The following is a 25,538-nucleotide window of genomic DNA, read 5'->3' as shown; positions in this document are numbered from 1 at the left end:
ACAAGGCTGGGGAAAAAGCAATGGGGTGTCAGGAAATACTAGGGGAGTCTTCAAGATTGAAGGTATTAACAGCATTCTGTAAATGTTAAATTGTCGAGTGTTTAAAAGGAGGAAATAGATACTGGAGAAAAAGTACTTGGAACACTAATGGCACAAAACACCAACAGGCCCGTGGATATGAGGAACTACCTCTTAGAATATTATAGAAAGTCATTAGAAATGGTGGGTGCGCCGATCATAATCTTTCAAGAATCCTTAAATTCTGGAAAAGTCCTGATGGATTAGAACAGTGTGGAGCTGCAGGAACACTGCAGGCAGCATCAGAGGAGCAGGAAAGCTGATGTTTCAGATTGGGATCCTTCTTCAGTTCCATGCTATGTTATTTCAAACTCCAGCATTGGCAGTTCTTACAATCTCCGATGGATCAGAAAGTTGTCAATGTAAAACCCTTGTTTGAAAAGGAAGGAAAACAAAAGACATGTAACTAAAGGTCAGTTAGCTTCACATCTGTCATTGGAAAATGTTACAGTCTATTCTAATGCATGTAATAGATGAGTCAGCATGGCATCACAAAGGAAAATTCATTCCTAACAAATGCATTAGAATTAGTTGAGGAGGTAATGAGCAGCATTGATGTAGAAGACTCAGCAAACGTAACGTACATAGAACACAGAACATAGAAAAGTACAGCACAGTACAGGCCCTTCGGCCCACGATGTTGTGCCATGGAATATTCCTAATCCAAAAATAAAATAACCTAACCTACATTCCCCTCAATTCACTGCTGTCCATGTGCATGTCCAGCAGTCACTTAAATGTCACTAATGACTCCGCTTCCACGACTACCACTGGTGAATTATTCCATGCGCTCACAACTCTGAGTGAAGAACCTCCCGCTGACGTCTCCTCTATACCTTCCTCCTAACACCTTAAAACTATGGCCCCTCGTGGCAGTCAATCCTGCCCTGGGGAAAAGTCTCTGGCTATCGACTCTATCCATGCCTCTCATTACCTTGTACACCTCGATCAGGTAACCTCTCTTCCTCCTTCTCTCCAGAGAGAAAAGTCCAAGCTCAGTCAACCTCTCCTCGTAGGACAAGCTCTCCAGTCCAGGGACCATCCTGGTAAACCTCCTTTGCACCCTCTCCAAAGCCTCCACATCATTCCTATAATAGGGTACCAGAACCGGACACAATATTCCAAGTGTGGTCTCACCAGGGTTTAGTAGAGCTGCAGCATAACCTCGCGGCTCTTAATGTAATGTAATGTATTTGGTTCATCAAAAAGCACTCGATAAGGAATTGCATTATAAGGTTACTTAACTGGATAAGGGCCCATCGTTTTGGAGTTGTATATTGGCAAGGATAGAAGATATGCTAATTAAAGAATAAAAATGGGATAGAGGGTGATTTCAGGATAGAAACTGATAACCAGTGGTGTGACACAGGGATCATTGCTGGAGCCATAGTTATTTATAACATATATTAATGACTTAAATGAAGAAAGTGAATGTACTATCACCAAGTTCGAAGATGATGCAAAAATAGTTGAGAACCAAATGGACAACATCTTCGCAGACATAAAATAAAATGGGGAAAATGTAAGTTATATGGGTTTGGCAGGAACAATAACGAGCTGAATACCATTTATGAGTGAAAGATTGCAGAAAGCTCCAGCACAAAGATATTTCGGGGTCTTGTTACATGAATCACAAAATGCTAGCATACAGGTTCAACTGTTACTAGGGAAGACAAATGGGGATGTTGCGCTAATATTTGACAGGACTAACCAATGCATGACTAGAATACTGTGAACAGTTTTGGTTCGCTTATCTAAGAGAACACACGTTTGCATTGGCAGCAGTTGAGAAAAGGTTCACAACATTGGCCCCAGCCACGTGGGGATGTTTCTAGCCGGAGAGCTTGAGTAAGTTCGGCCTGTGCTCATCAGAGTTTAGAAGAATGATAAATAATCTTATTGTGACACATAAGAACCTTAAGGAGCTTGACAGGATAAATGCTGAGAATTTTTTCCCCTTGAGGGAGAATCTAGGGCCTAAGGGCATAATTCCAGAGTAGGGGGCTACTCATTGAAGATGGAGATGAGGAGGAACTTCTTCTCTGACAGAATAGTGAATTGTTGGAATTCTATACTGCAGGGGGCTGGAGATGTTGTATAGTTAAATATACTCATGACTTTTTTAAAATCAGTGAGGGAATCAAGGGTTATATAGACATGGCAGGAAAGTGGAGTTAAGGATTATCAAATAAATGGTGATCTCTTTGAATAATGCAGCAGATTTGATAACTCAGTGGCCTGCTTCTGTGTCTTATGGACTATCAGAGAAGGAGGAGGTCAGATATCTCAGAGGTATAGATCAAGGAGATTACAGAGATCAGGAAGGCCGAGGCTGTAGGGGGATTTGAAAACAGGGATGGGAATTTTAAAGTTGATGTTTTTCTCATCTGGGAGCCAACATAGATCAACAAAGTTGATAGGAGAATGGGACTTGTTCTGAATTAAGATTCTGACAGTAAAGTTTTATATGACAGAGACTGCAATGAGAATGAGCTGAAGACTAGCCTGAGCAATGGTCTTGCAAATAGTATAGAAAATGTAAGCAAATTAAAAATAGCAGAAATATACCATACGCTTTGTGCAGCAATTACTGGAATATGCATCATATAAGTACAGCCGAGGTTAAGTAGGCCAGTGCTCGTGGAAGCAGGAAAAAAATCTTAAAGAGAAAGGCAGAGATAACAAGGTGTAGAGCTGGATGAACACAGCAGGCCAAGCAGCATAATAGGAGCAGGAAAGCTGATGTTTCGGGCCAAGACCCTTATTCAGGAGAAGGACCTAGGCTCAAAATGTCAGCTTTCCTGCTCCTATGATGCTGCTTGGCTTGCTGTGTTCATCCAGCTCTACACCTTGTTATCTCGGATTCTCCAGCATCTGCAGTTCCTACTATCTCTAAAGAGAAAGGCAGATTCTTTATAGTGGGAACAGTTCAAAGCACCGTAAGACTGTAGTGAGAGATAATTGCACATGCCATTCATTCTAAATGTGCTGCATTAATTGATGGAGATGAATGAATATCCTACACTGGCATACCTCATGAAATCTTTAGCTTTTTTATGGCACAATTGTTAGCTCTACTGAATAATAACATTTGCAAGAATATAATCTTCAAACTTTCGCGAGCATATTATAACAAGTTTTTAAGTCACCAAACATTTTCCTGTAGGATAAGGGACTTTTGCCCCCTCGGTATGTTCTGTATGACTCCCTTGCTGATAACACAGATCCATTAAACAGCTTTAAGCGGGTAATGTCCCACACAAATAGACATGCTTTCATAGGGTTGTTCCTTGTACTAAGAGATTAACCCATAACATGCTTGTTTGGTCATCTGCAAAGGCTTTTAAAGGGGTTGGCGAGATAGACACTAGGAACATATTTTCCCTAGCTAAGGAGTCTTGAACATACGATCACTGCTGCAGATGAAGAGGTAGTCCACTTAGAACAGAGATGAGACCTTTTCCCACGCAGATACCTATGGAATTGTTTGAATTTTCCTCCCAATGGAGCTGTACATACACAATCATTGGACAGAATTTTCCCAGCCACTCAAAGACTTGGGCCGCTGCAAAAATATGGTTAAATCAGAGGAAATGAGAGTTTCGACATTGAGAAGAAAACACCCGATTGTACAACCAAATTTTGAATGGTGAGACGAGAGTCTCGACTGTGGGCAACAAGAAGCTCATTTGCATGAGTTAGCAAACTATTATGGCCCAGTACCACCTCTTTGCTATGTAATACTCACAAATGCCAGATAGTAACTGGACAGCAGCAATTCCCAACCTGAAAGTCAGAGTGAGAACATGGGCTCCAGCTCACCACTTGCTCATCTGGGCCTTAACCTCTCGGGTTACGCTCCATGATTTACAACCGTCTACAGCCCCCACACCCAGCCATGGAGGCTGGTATCTGACATGTGCTAACTTCTGCAATCCTCATGGTATATCTCCAACTTACATAGAATACAGTTCTTACCTTCAATGCTGTTCTTTTGAGCATAGTAGCATTTTTGCAAGTAGAACAAGCAGATATCACATGGATTTAAGCATCTCAAGACTCTCTCTTAGCACTATCTCACTTTGTGTCCATTTGGATGCTCAAAGCATCTCTGCTGTGCCTTGCCTTTTTGCATTTTTCCACCTAATTCAACATTTAGAGATTACAGCGCCTTTGAACAAGCAGCTTGTCACTGTTGTCAACAACGATCAGTCACTGGGTGAACATGCTTCTGCATGACGCTAGGAGGTGTTAGCATAGCGACAGTATCACTGAACTAGCCTCCCAGAACCTCAGATTCATGTTCTGTGATATGGATTAGAACCACATCACCGTAGATGGAAAAATTTAAATTCAGTTAAAATCTGGAAATAAAAAACAAGCCTAATGGTGACAGTGTAAGCACTTTCAATTGTTATAAAAATCCATGTGGTTCACAATGTCCTTTAAGAAAGGAAATTTACCATCCTAACCTTGAGTGGCCTACATGTGACTCCAGATCCACAGCAACATGATGGGCAATAAATCCTGGCCCAGCCAGTGATGCCCACATTCAATGAATTAAAAGAGAGTTTTGCTCTGACAACGTGTGCTAGTCGTTCACACAACAAATCACAGCATATGTTTCTATTAAATGGCCATGACCCAAAGTCTAAGGGGAGTAGTCTTCAGTTAGGTCAAGGGATACAGTATTCAGGTGGTGGGTATAAGCACAGTAAGTCAAGGGCATTACCCTCTATCAGTATAGGGGTAGGTGGTGTCCACTCAAGGAGTCCAGGGTCAGGGGCATTGTACCCCTGTATTCTGGGGAGTGGGCCACAGTCAGTCCTGAATGTCCAATGCATCTAGTCAGAGGATTCACGGTAAATCAATCAGGAGCCACATAGAGATCCATCAGGGATCCAGGCACTCATGAGTCAGAGCTGTTTCCTCAAGTTGATTGTGGGCTGGGCCACAGTCATTCCGGCAGATCTGTCTGGTAAAGGGGTGGTTACTGGGGTCACTGCTTTGGTGAGAAAATGGGGAGTTCTGTGGTAGGGATTGGAGGCAGTGTATGGGGATTAATCATTGTGAAGGAGGTGGCAAATCAATTCATTATGGTATGATATGACAGAGCACAGGAGAATTGTGGGCACAATGCAGAAGTATCATTGAGGGTCACCACTAACTCAGCCTGCAATGGAGTCGAGAGTGTATGACAAATGTTTGGCGTGACTACACTGTATGCTTGGGCTCAGAGATTTGGGGCGGGGGTGTAGGAGGGAAGGTGACCTGTTAAATAAATGGGTTGGGTAGGAATGTGGGGATGATCAAAGCCAGTCAAGTTTCCTGGGAGGACAATGAAGAAAGAAATAGACAGGTTTGGAGGTGGGTCATCAGGGAGGCAAGGCTGAGTTTGACACTCAGTCCATGAAGCACAACCACGTGTTGCTTTCCTTCCTCAAATTGTACCCAACAGAAATGGAAATCGCTATCACTACAGAGCAACACTCTCTTTTAATTCATTGAATGTGGGCATCACTGGCTGGGCCAGGATTTATTGCCCATCATGTTGCTATGGATTTGGAGTCACATGTAGGCCACTCAAGGTTAGGATGGCAAATTTCCTTTCTTAAAGGGTGTTGAGAACCATATGGATTTTTATAACAATTACAGTGCTTACACTGTCACCATTAGGCTCGTTTTTTATTTCCAGATTTTAACTGAATTTAAAATGGACGAAGTGTTCTACACTGCGATGGAAGGGGGTGGTCTACTTTTGCGCATGTGAGGCCCATCAAAGTGCAATAGCGAAAGGCATCTGCGACCCCAAAATGCTGTATGTAGAATTCACACATTGATCTGCTGTGTCAATTAAAGTTCCTGGCCTGTAGCAATATTTGCATTGAATGCAGTGAATCAATCCTACTCATGGCTGGGGAGTTCAAGCTATGTCTCATGGGCTGGAAAGATTCATGGCTGTCAAAGTGGCAATCATCTTCCAAGGCTCTGTAGCCGACACAAGGTGCTGCATGTTTCACATCTTCAGACATAATGCATTATCTTTTAAACTATGCTGCCTTTCTTGCGTAATTTGAGAGTTGAGAATGGAGGGACAAGTCCTCATTCTTAGTGCCAGACATATAAACAGATACTGTATGAGTGCCAAAAGGTCCTAGCAACAGATATCTGAATCAGGGCAACAATGTGCAACATCCATGTTGAGGCTCCCATCTGCTCATGGATTTGGCAGTAGTGAGTATTTCTGCTGCTGACAAGTGCGCGGCAGAACAGCTGGAGCACCATAGAATCATAGTGCATACATAATGAAGTGAATTATGGAGATTTGTGTCAAATAACTCACTAGAGCTCATGGAGATCAACCTCCATGAAATTCTCCAAATTGACACATAGCTTATTGTTGGTAAATGTCAGTCCGTTGGGAATACTTAGGGCAGAAATTGATAGATTTTTAGACAGTGACAGAATCAAGGAATAGGTGGATAATGCAGGAAGGTGGAGGTAAGGTGCAAGGTCAGCTATTATTGTATTTAATGATAGAACAGCCTTAAAGGAACAAATGACCTATTCATGCTCCTATTTATGATCTTAATGGTGCGCAACCTGTTTCATCTCATGCAGAGTCTGTATGGAAAAATCTGGAACACTGTCACATTCTGTTAATTTTTACTTACAACATTAAATAGTATATCATCTTCACAAAACAATATTATTATTGAAAATTCATCATTCAGCTCAATACCACAGTCAGCATCTTGAAAATTAATTATGCAGGGATTTAATTCAGAAATCAATTTGGCCCAAAGCAGAATGCACAATGGCAGTAAGTCATATAACTACAATGAGATTTTGTTTTATTTAGCTTTATGACTTGCTACGAAGATTCAATGAAGTGTGTCATAATATAATGCAGATGTGAATTGTGCACAGCAGGCCCAGAAGAGTAGCCATTTTGTTTATGTTTGAGAAAGATTGCTGCAGGCATTATGGAGATTTGTGACCAAAATAATTGTGCAACTATTTTAGTTAATAAAATATAGCAATTTGTGTGCAGCTTTTTGTTTGTTTTACAACATAACTTGCAAATCTGGAGTCAATCAGATAAGAATGTTAAAAATCCAGTATGCCCCCTACAGCTGACCATTGTTATATTGTAAACAAGAGAAAAAAGTCTTCTTAAATCTTCTACTTAATTTGTGAGAGGATAAATGAGATTACTGTGGTTACAAATGTTACAATTCCCTTTTAGATTCCTTGGGAAGCAATTAATTTGAATTGAATAATTTTAAAAACAAGCAGTTAGAACTGAGACATATTGTCTAGAAAGTCTCAAATCTAGCGAATAACCGGGAATTTTTACAAGAGCAAAACTGATCTAACTCTAACCAAATAGTCCTGAAGAAAAAATACTATCTCTGTGTTTCTCTCTGCAGATGTTGTTAGATCTGCTGAGTTTAGCCATAGAGTCATAGAGATGCACAGCATGGGAACAGATACTTTGGTCCAGCTAGTCCATGCCAATTAGATATCCTAAATTAATCCAGTTCTCCACTACTTCCTCTGGCAGCTCATTCCACACATGCATCACCCTCTGCGTAAAAAGGTTACCCCTAAAGGGCACTTTTGAATCTTTCCCCCCTCACCTTAAACCTATGCCCTCTAGTTTTGGAGTCCTCTACCCTGAAGAAAAAACCTTGTCTATTTTCCCTATCCGCGCCTTTCATGATTTTATAAATTTCTATAAGGTCACCCCTCAGCCTTCAACACTCCAGGGAAAATAGCTCCACCATATTCTGCATCTCCCCATAGCTCAAACCCTCTAACCTCTGCATCATCCTTGTAAATCTTTCCAAGCCCTTTCAAGTTTCACAACATCTTTCTTGTAGCACTATAGTTTCTTCATCAGTTTCTGTCATGCTGTGTTTCTAACCAAACACAAGTGGTCAATAACATGGCTGATCATACAGCTATAAGTATAAAGTGGATTGTCCAGACATAGAATCATTGAGCCATAGAGGTACACAGTTTGGAAACAGGCCCTTCAGCCAAACTCGTTCATGCTGAACAGGTTTCCTAAACTGAACTAGTCCCATTTGCCTGTGTTTGGCCCGTACCCCTCCGAACCTTCCGTATCCGTCCAAATGTCTTTTAAATGTGTAATTTATTGTAATTTGCTTTGTACAGTTTTAGCAAGACTTCCTTATTTTTATACTTGAAATAAAGGCGAATAGTTCATCTTCTTTCCCTAATGCCCTCTGCATTTGGCTGCCAGCTTTTTGTGATTCATGCAAATGGACACCTCTGTCTTGCAGCTTTATGCAGTCTTTCTCCATTTAAATAACAGACAGTTTCTCTGCCAATCCAAATACAGCACAATGATTTGTCTCAGAATGGTTAGATCTCAGGTACAGCCTCCACATTCCCTCTTGTAAAGAATCTTGAAAAAAATCGAGAGTTTGCAATTTGACATTGGAGGCGGCTATGGAAAGAAAAAAACAGACAGGAGAAAGAACCTCAAAGGAATATAGGATACTTGACTTCTTCCCTTTGTGGAACCCTGTTTTCTCAAACTTATCAGAGCACACTTGTGAACTTTTGAATGATATAAAGAAACCCGGCCAAGAAAAAAAAAACTGTTCAGAATTCCAAAAATAAAGTTTTGAGAACTATCTCAGGGGCTGTTTTACCCAAGGAAGGCAATGAGGAAAATATATCCAAAAACCAAGTACTGTTCAGTTGAAGAAAGTCAGACAACGTGAAAGTGCTAAAGCCACCGACTCAGGGCATCTGTTTCAGAGATTGTAGGAACTGCAGATGCTGGAGAATCTGAGATAACAAAGTGTAGAGTTGGATGAACACAGCAGGCCAAGCAGCATCAGAGGAGCAGGAAGGCTGATGTTTTGGGCCTAGACCCTTTTTCAGAAATGGGGGTGGGGTAGGGGGGGGTGTCTGAAATGAATAGATAGAGAGAGGGAGGCAGATAGAAGATGGATAGAGGAGAACATCGGTGGAGAGGAGACAGAGCAGTCAAAAAGGCGGGGATGGAGTCAGTAAAGGTGAATGTAGTTGGGGAGGTAGGGAGGAGATAGGCCAGTCCAGGGAGGACAGACAGGTCAAGGGGGCAGAATGAAGTTAATAGGTAGGAGATGGGGGTGGGGCTTGAGGTGGGAGGAGGGGATAGGTGGGAGGAAGGACAAGGTTAGGGAGGCGGGAGCGAGCTGGGCTGGTTTTGGGATGCAGTGAGGGAAGGGGAGATTTTGAAGCTTGTGAAGTCTACATTGATACCATTGGGCTTCAGGGTTCCCAAGTGGAATACGAGGTGTTGTTCCTGCAACCTTCAGGTAGCATCGTTGTGGCATTGCAGGGGGCCCAGGATGGACATGTCGTCTACGGAATGGGAGGGGTAGTTGAAATGGTTCGCGACTGGGAGGTGCAGTTGTTTAGTGTCAACCGAGCAGAGGTGTCCTGCAAAGCGTCCCTGTAAAGTTCACCTGCACGTCTGCTAATGTGGTGTATTGCATCCGCTGCTCCCATTGTGGCCTCCTCTACATCGGGGAAACCAAGTGGAGGCTTGGGGACCGCTCCTTCCACCTCAAGCTCCACCCCCATCTCCGACCTACTAACCTCATCCCACCCCCCCCTGACCTGTCCGTCCTCCCTGGACTGACCTATCTCCTCCTTACTTCCCCACCTACAATCACCTCTACAGGCTCCATCCCCGCCTCTTTGACCAGTCTTTCTCCTTTCCACCTACCTTCTCCTCTATCCATCTTCTATCTGCCTCCCCGTTTCTCCCTATTTATTTCAGATCCCCCTTCCCTTCCCCCATTTCTGAAGAATGGTCTAGGTCCGAAACATCAGCCTTCCTGCTCCTCTGATGCTGTTTGGCCTGCTGTGTTCATCCAGCTCTACACCTTGTTGACTCAGGGAATCTATCCACTTCCCGAAACAACTGTTCTGGTCAACCTGAACAAGTAAACACTCACTATTCAACTACAGAAACCACTGTGGCTGTTGGATCTCAGTTCAAGTGTAAACCACTTCTCTTCAGCAACAAGGAACTAAAGTAAGGGGCCCTAAAGTCAAACCACAGAGATTTATTGGGACTTTTGTCTTTTTTAAATTCTTTTATCAATCTTTGTGTTAACCTAGAGATCTGTTATTTCATTTTAATAACTTTTTCATTATGGAGCCCTCAGTGATAACTTGTAATAAACTAAACTTTAACATGTTCAAACAAAAATTTGATTGCTGTTATTCCTTGAATCATTACAAATTAGAAGAGATTTACACAAAGCTATATTAATTTATAGTTCACTGACCATGTGGTGCACCCTGGTAGTCGTAACATCAGTTTGTACTAATAATTGCATTAGTATAAGATAAAAATTCCCCTCTTGTTTTAATACAATGTAATGAACCCTATTTCTGTTTTTAAGATGAATTAACTCAACAAAATAGAATTTAAGAGCAGGAGCAAGCCATTCAATCTGAATATGATTGTTCTATTTGTAGTCTCAACTCTGCTTTGCATCCCATAACCCCTGACTCTCCGTTAAGTCTATCAAAAAATGTAACTGACTCTGAAATGAATAAAATAACTCGGCTCCACTACTTTCTGGGGAACAGAATTCTACATTATTAGAGAAAATACTTCTTCTCATCTCCAACTTAACTTCATTCAACCTCCTAGTTCTTCTCCCAGTCTTCATTCACTCAAGTACCTCACTAAAGTCTCCTGTCATTCTTTAAAGCTCTAACCCAAACTGTTAAACTTTCATCATGCGATCTACCTTTCATCCCAGGAACGAATCGACTAAATCTTCACTGAACTGTCTTTTATTAGCCTATTAGCATACAGCAAGCAGCAGTTAACAAGTAGATATGCCTTTTTACCATTATTAATTACTCTGGTTGTAATTTCTACTATGTTCTTCTGCATTTCTTTATCTCCTTCCTTTGATTATTGTGCATCTCTTCAGTACCGTGCTCTCTCACTTATTTCAGAATGTTTTAACTTACTTTAAATTGAACTCTCCCGCACACTAAATTAGTTTAAAATTCTACGTCAACTCTGGTTACAAATCCACCAGTGACTGGTCCTGACAAACCCACTTCCTACAGACTAAGGGGGTGGCCATGGGCACCTGCATGGGCCCCAGCTATGCCTGCCTCTTTGTAGGTTACGTGGAACAGTCCCTCTTCCGCACCTACACAGGCCCCAAACCCCACCTCTTCCTCCGGTACATTGATGACTGTATCGGCGCCGCCTCTTGCTCCCCAGAGGAGCTCGAACAGTTCATCCACTTCACCAACACCTTCCACCCCAACCTTCAGTTCACCTGGGCCATCTCCAGCACATCCTTCACCTTCCTGGACCTCTCAGTCTCCATCACAGGCAACCAGCTTGTAACTGACGTCCATTTCAAGCCCACCGACTCCCACAGCTACCTAGAATACACCTCCTCCCACCGACCCTCCTGCAAAAATTCCATCCCCTATTCCCAATTCCTCCGCCTCCGCCGCATCTGCTCCCACGATAAGACATTCCACTCCCGCACATCCCAGATGTCCAAGTTCTTTAAGGACCGCAACTTTCCCCCCACAGTGATCGAGAACGCCCTTGACCGCGTTTCCCGTATTTCCCGCAACACATCCCTCACACCCCTCCCCCGCCACAACCGCCCCAAGAGGATCCCCCTCGTTCTCACACACCACCCTACCAACCTCCGGATACAACGCATCATCCTCCGACACTTCCGCCATTTACAATCCGACCCCACCACCCAAGACATTTTTCCATCCCCTCCCCTGTCTGCTTTCCGGAGAGACCACTGTCTCCGTGACTCCCTTGTTCGCTCCACACTGCCCTCCAACCCCACCACACCTGGCACCTTCCCCTGCAACCGCAGGAAATGCTACACTTGTCCCCACACCTCCTCCCTCACCCCTATCCCAGGCCCCAAGATGACATTCCACATTAAGCAGAGGTTCACCTGCACATCTGCCAATGTGGTATACTGCATCCACTGTACCCGGTGCGGCTTCCTCTACATTGGGGAAACCAAGCGGAGGCTTGGGGACCGCTTTGCAGAACACCTCCGCTCAGTTCGCAACAAACAACTGCACCTCCCAGTCGCAAACCATTTCCACTCCCCCTCCCATTCTCTAGATGACATGTCCATCATGGGCCTCCTGCACTGCCACAATGATGCCACCCGAAGGTTGCAGGAACAGCAACTCATATTCCGCCTGGGAACCCTGCAGCCATATGGTATCAATGTGGACTTCACCAGTTTCAAAATCTCCCCTTCCCCTACTGCATCCCTCAACCAGCCCAGTTCGTCCCCTCCCCCCACTGCACCACACAACCAGCCCAGCTCTTCCCCCCACCCACTGCATCCCAAAACCAGTCCAACCTGTCTCTGCCTCCCTAACCGGTTCTTCCTCTCACCCATCCCTTCCTCCCACCCCAAGCCGCACCCCCATCTACCTACTAACCTCATCCCACCTCCCTGACCTGTCCGTCTTCCCTGGACTGACCTATCCCCTCCCTACCTCCCCACCTACACTCTCTCCACCTATCTTCTTTACTCTCCATCTTCGGTCCGCCTCCCCCTCTCTCCCTATTTATTCCAGTTCCCTCTCCCCATCCCCCTCTCTGATGAAGGGTCTAGGCCCGAAACGTCAGCTTTTGTGCTCCTGAGATGCTGCTTGGCCTGCTGTGTTCATCCAGCCTCACATTTTGTTATCTTGGAATTCTCCAGCATCTGCAGTTCCCATTATCTCTGAGGGAACAGCTCTCTTTTTCCCAGTACTGGTACCAGTGTCCTATGAACTGGAACCCATTTCGCCAACTCCAATATCTGAGCTATACATTTATGCCAAATTGCACATGGAAAATCTAGAGATTATTCTCTTTGTGGTTCTGCTTTTGATTTTCGTCCTGAGCTGCTCACAATCCCTCAGCAAAACCTTTTTCATTGTCCTACCTGTATTGCTGATAATGAAATGGACCACAATAACGGGCTGCTTCTCTTCCCACTCCAAGCTCCACTCGGGGCCAGTAGAGTTGTCCTGAACCTAGCTCCCAGATGGTTTGACACCATTCTGGGCTCTCTGCCTTTGCTACAGAGAACAGTATCTATTCCCCCAATTATACTGTCCTTTACAAAAACTATATTACTCTTTTTCAGCTGTATATTGCCTCTTCCTGACTTTATTCATGGATATGGCATTGTCGATTTAAGCTGTACTCATGGAAATCAAATGATGAATGGTTTTTAGAGGGCCTGACATGATAGATATAGAAAGGTTGTTTCTCGTTGTGGGACAGTTTAGGGCCAAAGTGCAGAATCTCAGGGTAAGGTGTGTCCCATTTAAGACTAACGTGAGGAATTTCTTAATAAAGACTGAAAGAACTGCGAATGCTGTAAATCAGGCACAAAAACTGAAGTTGCTGGAAAAGCTCAGGAGGTCTGGCAGCGCCTGTGAAGAATAAAACAGAGTTACCATTTCGGGTCTGTGGTATGAGGAATTTCTTCCCTCAGAAGTTGGGACTCTGTACAATTTCTTTACCATAGAGATTTGTAGAGCCTGGGTCATTGCGTATATTCAAGGCTAAAGTATATTTTTAATCAGAGGTTATGGAGAAAGGACAGAATGGTGGAGATGAGGATTATCAGATCAGCCTGATCTTACTGACTGGCAAAGACTTCATAAACTGAATGGCCCTCCATGAATTGCATTTCCCCGTCACCACTCCACACTGGGCTAGAGCTAGAATTAAAAGGTGGCCTATAACTTTGCACTAAGAATAGCTGCTGAGCACTTGGTATCTTTCGCAGATGATACAAAGATTGGTGGAGTTGTGGGTATTGAGGAGGATTATCAGATGTTACAGCAAGATATGGGTCGGATGCATGGGCAGAAAATGGCAGATGGATTTTAATGCAGTCAAATGTGAGGTTATGCATTTTGGAAGGCCAAGCACACGTAGAAATTATACAGTTAATAGCAGTACTCTTAGGGTTTTTGATATGCAGAGGTATCTGGGTGTACAGGTCCACAGATCAATGAAGGTGGTATTGCAGGTAGATAAGGTAGTAAAATAAAGGCCTATGGCAGGCTTGCCTTCATTGGAAGGAGCTTTGAGTATAAGGATAGACATGTTACAATGCAGTTTTACAGAACTTTAGTGGGGCCACATTTGGAATATTGCATAGAGTTCTAGTCACCACACTACCAGAAGGAAGTCAATGCTTTGAAGAGGGTACAGAAAGGGTTTACTAAGATGTTGCTTGGAATGGGGGATTTTAACTATGAAGAAAGATTGGATAGACTGGGGATCAGAGATAATGTGAACTGCAGATGCTGGAGAATCCAAGATAAAAAAATGTGAAGCTGGATGAACACAGCAGGCCAAGCAGCATCTCGGGGCACAAAAGCTAACGTTTCGGGCCTAGACCCTTCATCAGAGAGAGGTTGAAGCGTTTAATGTCTTGACGGCATTTGGGGATGAAGAGGTCGAAGGAGGGTAGGAGGCATTTTAACTCCCCCTCCCATTCCTTAGATGACATGTCTATCATGGGCCTCGTGCAGTGCCACAATGATGCCACCTGAAGGTTGCAGGAACAGCAACTCATATTCCGCTTGGGAACTCTACAGCCCAATGGTATCAACGTGGACTTCACAAGCTTCAAAATCTCCCCCTCCCCCACTGCATTCCAAAACCAGCCCAGCTTGTCGCCTCCCTAACCTGTTCCTCCTCTCACCTACCCCCTCCTCCCACCTCAAGCCATACCTCCATCTCCCACCTACCAACCTCACCCCGCCTCCTTGACCTGTCCATGCTCCCCGACTGACCTATCGCCACCTGTACTCTCCTCTCCACCTATCTTCTCCTTTATCCATCTTCGGTCCGCCTCCCCCTGATGAAGGGTCTAGGCCCTAAACGTCAGCTTTTGTGCTCCTGAGATGCTGCTTGGCCTGCTGTGTTCATCCAGCTTCACACTTTGTTATCTTGGATAGACTGGGTTTGTTTTCACTGGATTGCAGGTGATTGAGGGGCGACCTGATAGAGGTTTATAAGGTTGTGAATGGCATGGATAGAATGGAAAGTATAAGGCTTTTTCCCAGGTAGGAGGGATCCATTACTCAGGAATACAGGTTCAAGGTGCTGGTTGGGCAGGGCAGGGTGCGGGGCATGGAGTTCAAAAGAGATGTGTGATACAGGTTTTTCACACAAAGGGTGCTGAATTCCCGGAAAACATTGCCAGATGAAGTGGTGGAAGCAGACACAATAGCAGTATTCGCGAAGCACCTGGATGAATACATAAATAGGAAGAGGATAGAGGGATATGGATCCTGTAGGTGAAGGCAGTTTCAGTATGGCAGGACAAGATGTGTCAACACAGGCTTGGATGGCCAAAAGGCCTCTTCCTGTGCTGTATTGTTCTTTATAAGGAGCTGTGTCATTGTCGCATCAAGTCACAAGGAACAGGGCCTTCAATCTGTAACATCCCTTGCCATGTTTTATGAACAGATACATTTAAAAATTTTTGTTAATGTTCACTCCCAAGAATATAGACCGGATCTGAGTACACTTAGGCCCACAGACTCAGACTGAATTAGATAGTTTTATAATCTGTGCATCCTGTTCAACCTAGAGCAAAGCTTCTGACCTATGACAGAGGGCACTACTGCCACCTTCATAACACCATGTATCTGTGTCCTATCACAGTGCAGATGCTGTTGAAACCTTCATTTGCTCCTAACATGGCACAAGGAAATCCCTTTTATTCAGTCACTTACCCTATCTCTAGAAAGTAAGAGTAAAACTTAAAAATAAGACAAAGAAAATGTTTAACAAAGTAATAAACTGAGATACTTACCCTGCAGGCATATAGATGAACTGAGCTATGTATTAAAGCTGCAAATCAGTTCAATAAATTCCTTCAACAACTTATTTCTGATATCCAACAGATTTCATTGAAAAATTCATTTAATTACCTTCTTTCGTTCATATATTATAATTTTCAATTTTCTTTTAATTTAACAATTTTAATCCCACAATAACAAAATACAAATATTTAAATTCACATGACATTATTATGTTCAAACCCATTATTTGACAAAATAAATTATTCTCACAGAGAATTAAGTTTAATTTTATTTTATATGGCTTGTTTCAAGGTTAAATAGAGTTACAATTTTGACTATATTATTTTAATAACTTTATCTGTAGCGACTAATAATTTTTAAATGAATTTAAACTTCCAGTTAGTAATGGAAAAGATTATATGTTTCAAGATATCTATTGGACAAAAGGCTAAAAGCACTATCACCTTAATAATAGGTGTCTTCTAGTTTAAAGGACAGAATGGAATACCCTTCTTATTTTTACCACAACCAAAAAAATTCATTCTGCCCTTTAAGTTGATATTTAATTCTTCCACAATGCTTCCAAAATGATTCATAACTCCCAAGGTTTTCCTTCTATTCTTTTCTCAGTCTGTTAACTTCCCAGAATTGCTTTCTCTGTAAGAATTTTACTGGCGATCCTCTCTATAACAAAACTAGATGGATCTTCTAATCTTGTTTAACACCTCAGGATTTGGTATTTTCAAAATTACATGATCATAGCAAGAGCTTCAGTTAAAAAATAATTCATCAGCTTAATCATCTTATAATGACAACACAGTTCATGAGAAAAGTAAGTGAAAGCAATCCTGGTGTGCTTTTCCGTTCACATTGCAATAGAGACTGTTAATCTCTTACACTTTTTTGCTCTCTCTTTCCTGAATCCTGGATGACTAATATATCTAAGATATTTTGTGATATTTTAAGAAAGCCTATAATCTACATATATATACTTTCTCACAAATTCAGCTATACAAAAAATTGCATTGTTAAAGTATTGGGCACAATTTTCTTTAATCTCTTAACAACTTAAACAAATTTTTACAGATGTAGTGATGCTGAAGAAACATGGAAGAGATGTTACATATAACGTCTGAAATGTAACTCAAAATCAACAGCACATGGCCATTATACTAAAGTTTCTTTAAAAAAAAAAGTCCACTGGTTTATCTATGTCCATTAGAAATGAATTAATTTAAGTCAATTTTTTTTCCCTGAAAACTAACAATTTCCAAAATCTGACCTAACCTTTGCTCTAAGGATAACAAGGTGTAGAGCTGGATGAACACAGCAGGCCAAGCAGCATCAGAGGAGCAGGAAAGCTGACGTTTCGGGAGGGTCTAGACCTGAAACGCCAGCATTCCGACTCCTCTGATGCTGCTTGGCCTGCTGTGTTCATCCAGCTCCACAACTGTCAGATTCTCCAGCATCTGCAGTTGCTACTATCTTTGTTCTAAGGAACCTGGATTTGAGAATGTACCTGAATTACATAGCTTTTCTATAAACTTCTGATGCAAGCCCATTAAATTGTGAAATTTCCTGATATGTGCAAGATTAAAATCTTTGCTAGACTGTGTCTGTATCTGCAATACTGAAATTTTGTGCTAACAAATGAAGACTTAGAACAATCAAAAGAGATCCAATTTTGTTCATAATTCAGTTATGACTTCCCGAAACACATTCCAAATTGATCTCTTCTCAACTGTTTAAAATTTCAATGAAAAGGCCTCAGAGAATGTCACACATCCCTTCACACTCTGGCCAAGCTTCTAAGCAATTGTAATTGCAATGTTGGCTATAGAGTTGTGAGCTCTTGTTAATTTTAATCACATTGTTCTTGCTTTCACTTACTTTTCTCATGAACTGTGTTGTCATTATGAGATGATTAAGCTGATGAATTATTTTTTAACTGGAGCTTTTGCTGTGATCATGTAATTTTGGTTTTGTTCACTCGAGGGTCATGGGGTGTCACTGATCAGGATAGCATTTATTGAGATTCTTGGTTGAAATAAAGTTGATATAAAACACAGAGGAGATTGAAATGAATCTAAACGGAAGCAATGATCAAGCTTTAGGAGGAAAGGAGTCGTGTTGGACATTAAGAGAATAACAGCACCAATTAGATATGATTAGTGAGCACTGGAGTAAAGGAAGCTAATAACTCGAACAAAGAGGAAGTCACATTTGAAGGAAAGGTTGAATGGCAGTTGCTTTCAGACCAGGAGGAAGTGGAGTGAATTAAAGCAAAGCCACCCTCATTATGAACATTGAGGCTTCCATTCCTCTGTGTGGTGATTGACATCTAATGACACACTAACAGTTATGGTCTATGAGCTGATCTTTAGTAATTGTTCTGGTTGAGTTAAGAAGACTTTGTCATACAATGGCAATGGATCAAAGTAACAATAATTACGCAACGGGAAAGCTACTGTGAGAATTCAGGATTGTTGATGCCCCCATGTGCACTAGAATCAAATGCTTCCTGATTTGGTTTGAGCATTGCAGGCAGCTTACGTTCAAATTTAGATAATGCATTTTCCTAACTTTTAGTATTTGGGTTTTCCTTTCTTGACAGTGCATGAAATGCCAAACCATGTAAAATGATCATCAACATATACACTGTGCTACATTTACTGACTCAGAAAACAACATTGGAACCCAAGGGTATATTGAATATGCACTTAGCAGCAACGTGCCTGCTGGCACAATTTTCTAGAATGCATTGTCCACCTCCGCACTTGTTATCTGTTAAAGTGGCAGTAGGACACTCAAGTGTAACTAGCCCAAACACAGGTCTGGCAGATCAGAAGCCTCAGCAGCCCCACTGGGACGGGGCAGCATTACTAATCATGTAGACCAGGAACCGTACCGTGGCACCAATTTGGAGGACCATTGGAGGGATTTTTTTAAGAAAAAAATTATTCAGGATGAGACCCGCAGGCCTCGTGAAGCCGAGGGAATCACTTCCAGGAGCGTTGATGGGCCACTGAGAATGTGGTGGCTCCCGCTAACAATGTCCTCTTAGCAACATGAGGCCTCCAGCACTGAAAACCCTCTGGACCACTAAAATAACAAGTCTACATGTTGCTAAAGGCCTCATCATGCTGCTCCACTAGTGCTAAATTCTGGCCTGCCCACCTCAGACCTGACTGGGCCCATAATCATTTTAATTGGTTGCTCACCCCTGAGGATGGAAAATCATTCCAGTGATGTATCAGACAGTAAAAGGGGCAGTGAGCAGCGATTTCAGCAAGTGTAGCTAGTGAAAAGTCCAAGGCTGTACATTGAGATAAAGGTCACCCTCACAATCAGAGTTATTCTCAGTCTTATTCTCTCACTTGAGAGGCAATTCAACCATAAATTATCAGGGCAGCTGTTAGGTTCTTTCCGAGTTCAGCAAACAGGAGTGAGACGGAGACCAAGTAGAAGTCTTAAAGGTTGTCTTTATTAAAAGCACTTCTTACTACGTCTTTGAGCGTAAGCTGCTTGCCGTGAGTAGACATAGCTTTTTATCCAGTATTGCAATTGATACTTGCATTTAGAGCTTGTTTATACAGCACTCTTACAGTTATCTGTCCCTACTATCATAATGGACACTTTCTTAACAGTGTGTTCACTTATTGTATCTCTCTAACAGTTAGCCTGACTCAGACAGGCATGACAGCATCTCCTGCCACGTGTCACTTTAACCAGCCTAAGCACCTTCAGATGCCACCCTCCTCACAGCGTCCTATAGGTAAGGCCATCATATTGAACCATTGTAGAAATGAATATGTCTTAGCATAGGAGAGGCAATGGCCTAGTGGTATTACTGCTGGACTGTTAATCCAGAGACCCAGATAACATTCTGGGGGCCTTGGTTTGAATCCCACCACAGCAGACAGAATTTGAATTCAATAAATATCTGGAATTAAAAATCTAATGATGACAGTGAATACATTGCAGATTGTCAGGAGAGAAAAAAAAACATCTGGTTCACTAATGTCCTTTCGGGAAGGAAACAACCATCCTTACCTGGTCTGGCCTACATGTGACTCCAGGCCTGCAGCAATGTGGTTGAGTCTTAACTGCCCAGTGGGTAATTAGGGATGGGCAATAAATGCTGCCTAGCCAGAAATGCACTGATCCTGTGAATGAATAAAGGAAAAAAAATGCAGATTTAATTTGTTAATGGTACTCTCAGTCTTTGTCTGCTTTGTCTATTTCTTTTGCTATGATGTAAAGACATTTAAAGCCGATCTTAAAATTGTTCAGAATTGCAGCTAAACATGAAATGGGCTTTTTCTGGTAATGCAAGTCATTAATATTGTGAAAGAAAAAACAAGCCTATTTTCACAGCTACAGCCACTGTGACTCATTTGCAGAGCCCTGGGATGTGAAGTCTGCGTTCGTTCTTTTGATCCAAATATGTCATCCAACATCAAGATGGAATTTGGTCAATGACGAAGGAACAGGCTATCACTGTAGGAAAAAGGTTTTGGCAAGTTAGTTCATATGTTTTGAGTGCAGGATTCAATTTTTTTTTACATTCAAATTATAAAGAAGAGAAAATACATATATTCCTAATGGAAAATTTGATACTATTAATTACCTAGTTGTCAAATACCTTCCTATTCTGTTTAGTGGATGGCAACAGCCTAAACTGTGGTGATTCAGACTCATCAAGCTTAATTCAAGAAAATGTCCATTTTGGTTCAACAAAAATAAGGATCATTATTATCTGAATTGTTTTCTCCTTTCAGTAGCTATTTCCTAAGGATCAGCCTTCATAATTATGAACAGAATGTAATCATTTACCATATGCAATAAATTACTTTAAGATTTACGAGATAAACATTTTTCAATGTGGCAACCTACTGTGAGACCGCAGCATGTTAGTGCTCAAAATATTCTGAGCAAATCTCTTCACCCATCACTCCAGAACAACCAACTACCCACCCAATTAAAGGTCTAGCATCTAAGCTGACTCTAAGATTGGTTAATGCATCATTCATCTAAGAAATTCCAAGAAAGAATGTCTGGAAAATGCTATATGGATTCAGGACACCAAAATAGAACAACATCCTGGTTCTGGCCTAGAATTTAGGCAAGCCTGCCCTAGCTTCTGAAAAAATACTATATTTTTAAGACAGCAAATGATAAATGGAGAAAACCTCTGCCAGTCTTTAGGGTGGATTTAAAGACTTGGTACCTCGGGGGGAAAAAAACACACTTCATTGAATTGTACAGTGACAAAATCCAGAAAGATGCACCTCAGGGCACCTCAAAGACTTTTACAGTTAAGAAAGCAATTTTGGAATGTATTCTGGGAAGATGACAATTCCTACAGATCAGCACTCCTTCGATATTATACAGGTGTCAACGTAGATTTTGAACTGACATCTCTGAAGTGAAAAATGAACCTACAATCATCTGATTCAGATGTGATGTCATGATGTCATGAGTAGCACTGAGACTAAAATCTGGGATCAAGAGGCACAGGCATTGCTCAAAATTTGACTTCACTTCCAATCCTAAACTTCTTTTATTCTTAATCCTCTCTTTACAAATTATTTGTCTACCTGCTGCCTCTGCCTCGGCCTCTGCTCCTGCAGATCGAGGGGAACAGCTCCAGTTGAATCTACTCCTGGGAGTAGCCCAAAGACCTCAGTCACAAGCAATGTCTTCTTTACTTGCAGCATCTCTTCCTGCCATCTTCGCCAACAGTGAGCAACTCTCCCAAACAAACACTAACAGAGATGTATGAGTGCATTAAGCAGCTAACCTAAAAGTTATTGCTGATTTATTTGTGTGGTGCTGGTATTCTATGTTCATCTGTGCATGTTTAAGAGGCATTAGTGAGGGTGCCAAGGTCCGGATCACCAGCACTGATGGCCAGTCAGCACCAGAAGATAACTGACCTTATAGGCTGCCTTCCTTGCATACTACTGGTGCACCACTCATAATAACTACACTAACACCCACACCAAGAAACTCCCAGTATTATGGGGGAAATCTACATACCAAACATTAAATTCTTAACTGCTCACTGATATCTGTCATCGTGAGTCCATCATCTTAGTTCCAAGCCATTTTCCTTGTTCATGTGGGATTTTGCAATGAGCAAAAGTTTTATAAAACTCAAAGCACACATAAAATGATTCAAGTGTGATGGCACTTTATGCCGATAGCAATAACAGTTGCCTGTTGAATTTTTGTTAGGTGTCATTTGGGTAAGAAGGTGAAATTCCACTGAAAGAAACCATGGGGGATTAGCATATGCTGTGTTGATTGCACATCTTTATCTTTTTAATCCAAGTATTCCAAACAGTCCAACAAAAGCAAATCTTAGTCATTTAGAATAAAAGATGCATGTATAATGAAGTTTATATGCAGCTTTCATCTATTTAGATATTGTAGTGGAGATGTTAAACACTGTCTCCTGGTAACACACTATCCAAATCTCCACATCTTACTCCACCCTGTCACACCATTCACAGAACAATTCTTCCCCATGCAAATTGTAATTACTAAAACATGCTCTTTCATTCAGTGTGTATAGTTCCCTGCTGGGTTTGATTTTTCCAAAGTGGGGGACTTTAGAAGGAAGTTTAATATGCATGAACTCTGGGATTTGGGCACGTGTTAAGATGAAGAAACAGAAAAATGCAAACATATCTGGAAGATAGAACCCCTGTCAATTACTGCATTTAACCCGTATGTATATACTGCAAACATATAAAATCCTTGGAAGAACTAGGGCAAGATTCAATGTGTTAATCACACGACTACAACAATACATGGTTTTTGTTACAAAACTGTTGCTTGCAGTTTTCCTGGCTTTCTGCATGTTGCCAGTGATAAAGGGGTGGAAGGCATGTCAGGAGTAGATGCAAAGAAGCATTCACCCTGTCATTTAGCCTTGGTTCCTCCAGGAATCGACGAAGGACATTAGCAAACTCTCACAGTTGGCTCAAGAGGGTGGTCCACAGTCAGTCTGTCAGGTCCATTCACAAAAGCGAAAGGGAATAGGAGGTTTGTGGAGACAAGGGGATGGGGGTGGATGATGCTGTGGGAAGAGTTTCCTGTATACTTCTGTTAATCTTGCAGCATAAATATAAGGTATATTCTAATATATCTGATACACACTGGTAGCTGTCGCTACAACCAGGTAATGAGGGGTGAATTGGCTCCTATCCTACCAAACTGTCTTGTTTGGCTGCAACAGAGATTTTTAATTTGCTTTTTAGCTTGTAGTTATATTCCATTTTATAAAAATATGCTACCAGTCAAAATTAAAGGGCCAAAGTTTTCATGATTGAAAGAAAGAGAAGTTTTATTCCCTGCTAGCCTGGAGAAAAATATTAAGACATGCACGCAAATATAAGTGTGAAGAGTTTAAGTGGCTAGGACAAAAAGGAAAAGATACAGTCCAAAAGTTCTTAGAGTCCTCGACTTGTGAGATTTGAACCTGAGTCTGCAGCTGTTTAGTTGATGTTATATACTGATGTCAGTACTGGCAACATTTGTAGAATTTTAAGTTCTCTGTGACTAAATGTTTATCCAACTTACTTTATCACCAGAGTTGACTTTCAAGATGATTTAGAGGAAATAGTGAGCGAGAGGATGTTTTAGCCTTTACTGTTCCCAATCTATTTGCTATCACTCCCCATCTGCTGAACTACTGAACAGCTACCGAAATATGGTTCATTTATGTATTTCCAAATCGAGCTTCATTGTCTTCTTGCAGCTGAATAGTTATAGGCAACCTAAAACTTCCGCTATGTGAACCTTGTCCTACAAACATAAATGTAAACAAGGGCAATAAATTTGATTTTCTTGATGTCTCACTCAGTAAAAAATTTCAAAGACTGGACAAAGTTAGAATTTCAGTTCAGACAGTAACATGTATTTTACATTGGTTTTCTGACTCTTGTCTTACACTATGGTCAAATAATCACTGCAGCCATTTTAGATCAATGTTTCTTCCTTTATAAAAACATTTTATCCCATAAAGGTCTCAGGTGTAAAAATCAGATGATGGAAGTCAAAGATTGCTAGCTAATATCCATCATCATCCATTATTCTGACACAGTTAATGGAAGAATTTGTCAGTGCGTGTAAAATATTAAATGTTAGCAATAAAGATATCTCAAAATAAAATCAGATTAAGTCGGGAACATCAGACCAACATTTTCTTAACTTTCCAGCCAATTTGCAGTCATTGAAACAGTATCAAATCAAAATTCAACTTAGGAAAGTTATTTATTGCTAAGGTTTGTGCAATTTGATTTTTGATTGGATCTCCCACTTCTTATTCTATTTCCTGGCTCCCCGAACTCTTTTGCAAGACCTGATCTCTCGTTCTACCTATATTGTTAGTACCAATATGTACCACGACCTCTGTCTTATTACCCTCCCCCTTCAGGATGCCCGACATTCACTTAGTGACATCCTTGAGCCTGCCACCAGGGAGGCATCTCACCATCCTGGAGTCACATTTGCGGCTATAGAAACAATCACTAATGATTCCCTTATCACTATCACTCATCCTTTCTTCCACCTCCCCTCCTGTACAGTCAGGCCAATTGTGTTGCTAGACACCTGACTGTGACCACTTTAATGATGTTCTAACATGTTCCTCAGCATCCAGAACAGAAAACTGACTTGTCAGCAGGACCTTAGGGGAGTCTTATACTACCTGCCTGTTCCTCTTTGCCTGACTAGTGGTCGCCCACTCCCATCTTTTCTCCAACCCCTTCAATGTGGTTTGACCACCCCTCTAAATGTTCTGTCCTCATATGTGTCAGCCTCACGGACATGTTACTGTGTCTCCAGTTGCCACTCAACCAACAAAACAAGTAGCTCAAGCTTGACAATGGGAGTGCTTCCTGCACATGTGGTCTTCCAAGGTGGCAGTAGGGTGAGTGACTCCCGATTTACGACAGGTCACACATTCCACTCGGCTGCCCTTGCCTTCCATGTTCAGTTGAAGCTGAAGAATGTAGACTTACAAATAATAACCCATGAAAAAGACCTTACAAACCTTGAACAAAAAATAAAGAACCTTTTTCCTCAAAGCACTGAATTGCCATGGTACACATGCAAAGCACCTTACCCAGGATGTGGCTTCTCTCGACTGCTCATGTGAAGCGCACTGTGGGGTTCCCTATGAATCAAAGTCCAAGCAAAATTAAAGCTTGGATAGATATTATGACTCAGTGAGCATCACTCTCACCTACATACCAGAACGTTGCGTGTTCACAAACATAAGAACTAGAGCAGGAGTAGGCTGTTCAGCCCTTTGAGCCTGCTCCGCCACTAAGTAAGATCATGGCTGATCTTTTTGAGGACTCAGACCCACTTACCCACATTCTCACCAAATTCCTTAATTCCTTTATTGTTCAAAAAAGTATCTACTTTAGCTTTAAAAACGTTTACTGAAGTAGCGTCAACTACTTCACTGGGCAAAGAATTCCATAGATTGACAACGCCCTGAGTGAAGAAGTTCCTTCTTAATTCAGTCCCAAATCTGCTCCCTCTAAGCTTGAGGCTATGCC

At 41.8% G+C, this 25,538-nt stretch overlaps 1 long non-coding RNA gene across 2 annotated transcripts in view; it reads right to left on the bottom strand.

Annotated features, from left to right (window-relative positions):
* Positions 1-25,538, bottom strand: part of LOC132210800 (uncharacterized) — a 158,307-nt gene that overhangs the window by 107,916 nt on the left and 24,853 nt on the right. Inside the window, exons 3-4 of one of the 2 annotated variants that reach the window (XR_009446989.1) lie at positions 20,014-20,126; positions 280-448 (exon numbers count right to left, since the gene is read on the bottom strand). This is a non-coding gene — a long non-coding RNA (uncharacterized LOC132210800). Of the gene's footprint in view, positions 1-279; positions 449-20,013; positions 20,127-25,538 lie in introns of those variants that run through there. The other variant, XR_009446988.1, reaches the window with a different exon arrangement.

The sequence above is a fragment of the Stegostoma tigrinum genome, chromosome 21 (assembly GCF_030684315.1).
Source record: "Stegostoma tigrinum isolate sSteTig4 chromosome 21, sSteTig4.hap1, whole genome shotgun sequence".
Classification (NCBI taxonomy): domain Eukaryota; kingdom Metazoa; phylum Chordata; class Chondrichthyes; order Orectolobiformes; family Stegostomatidae; genus Stegostoma; species Stegostoma tigrinum.
This window is presented reverse-complemented; position numbering and strand designations above follow the sequence as displayed.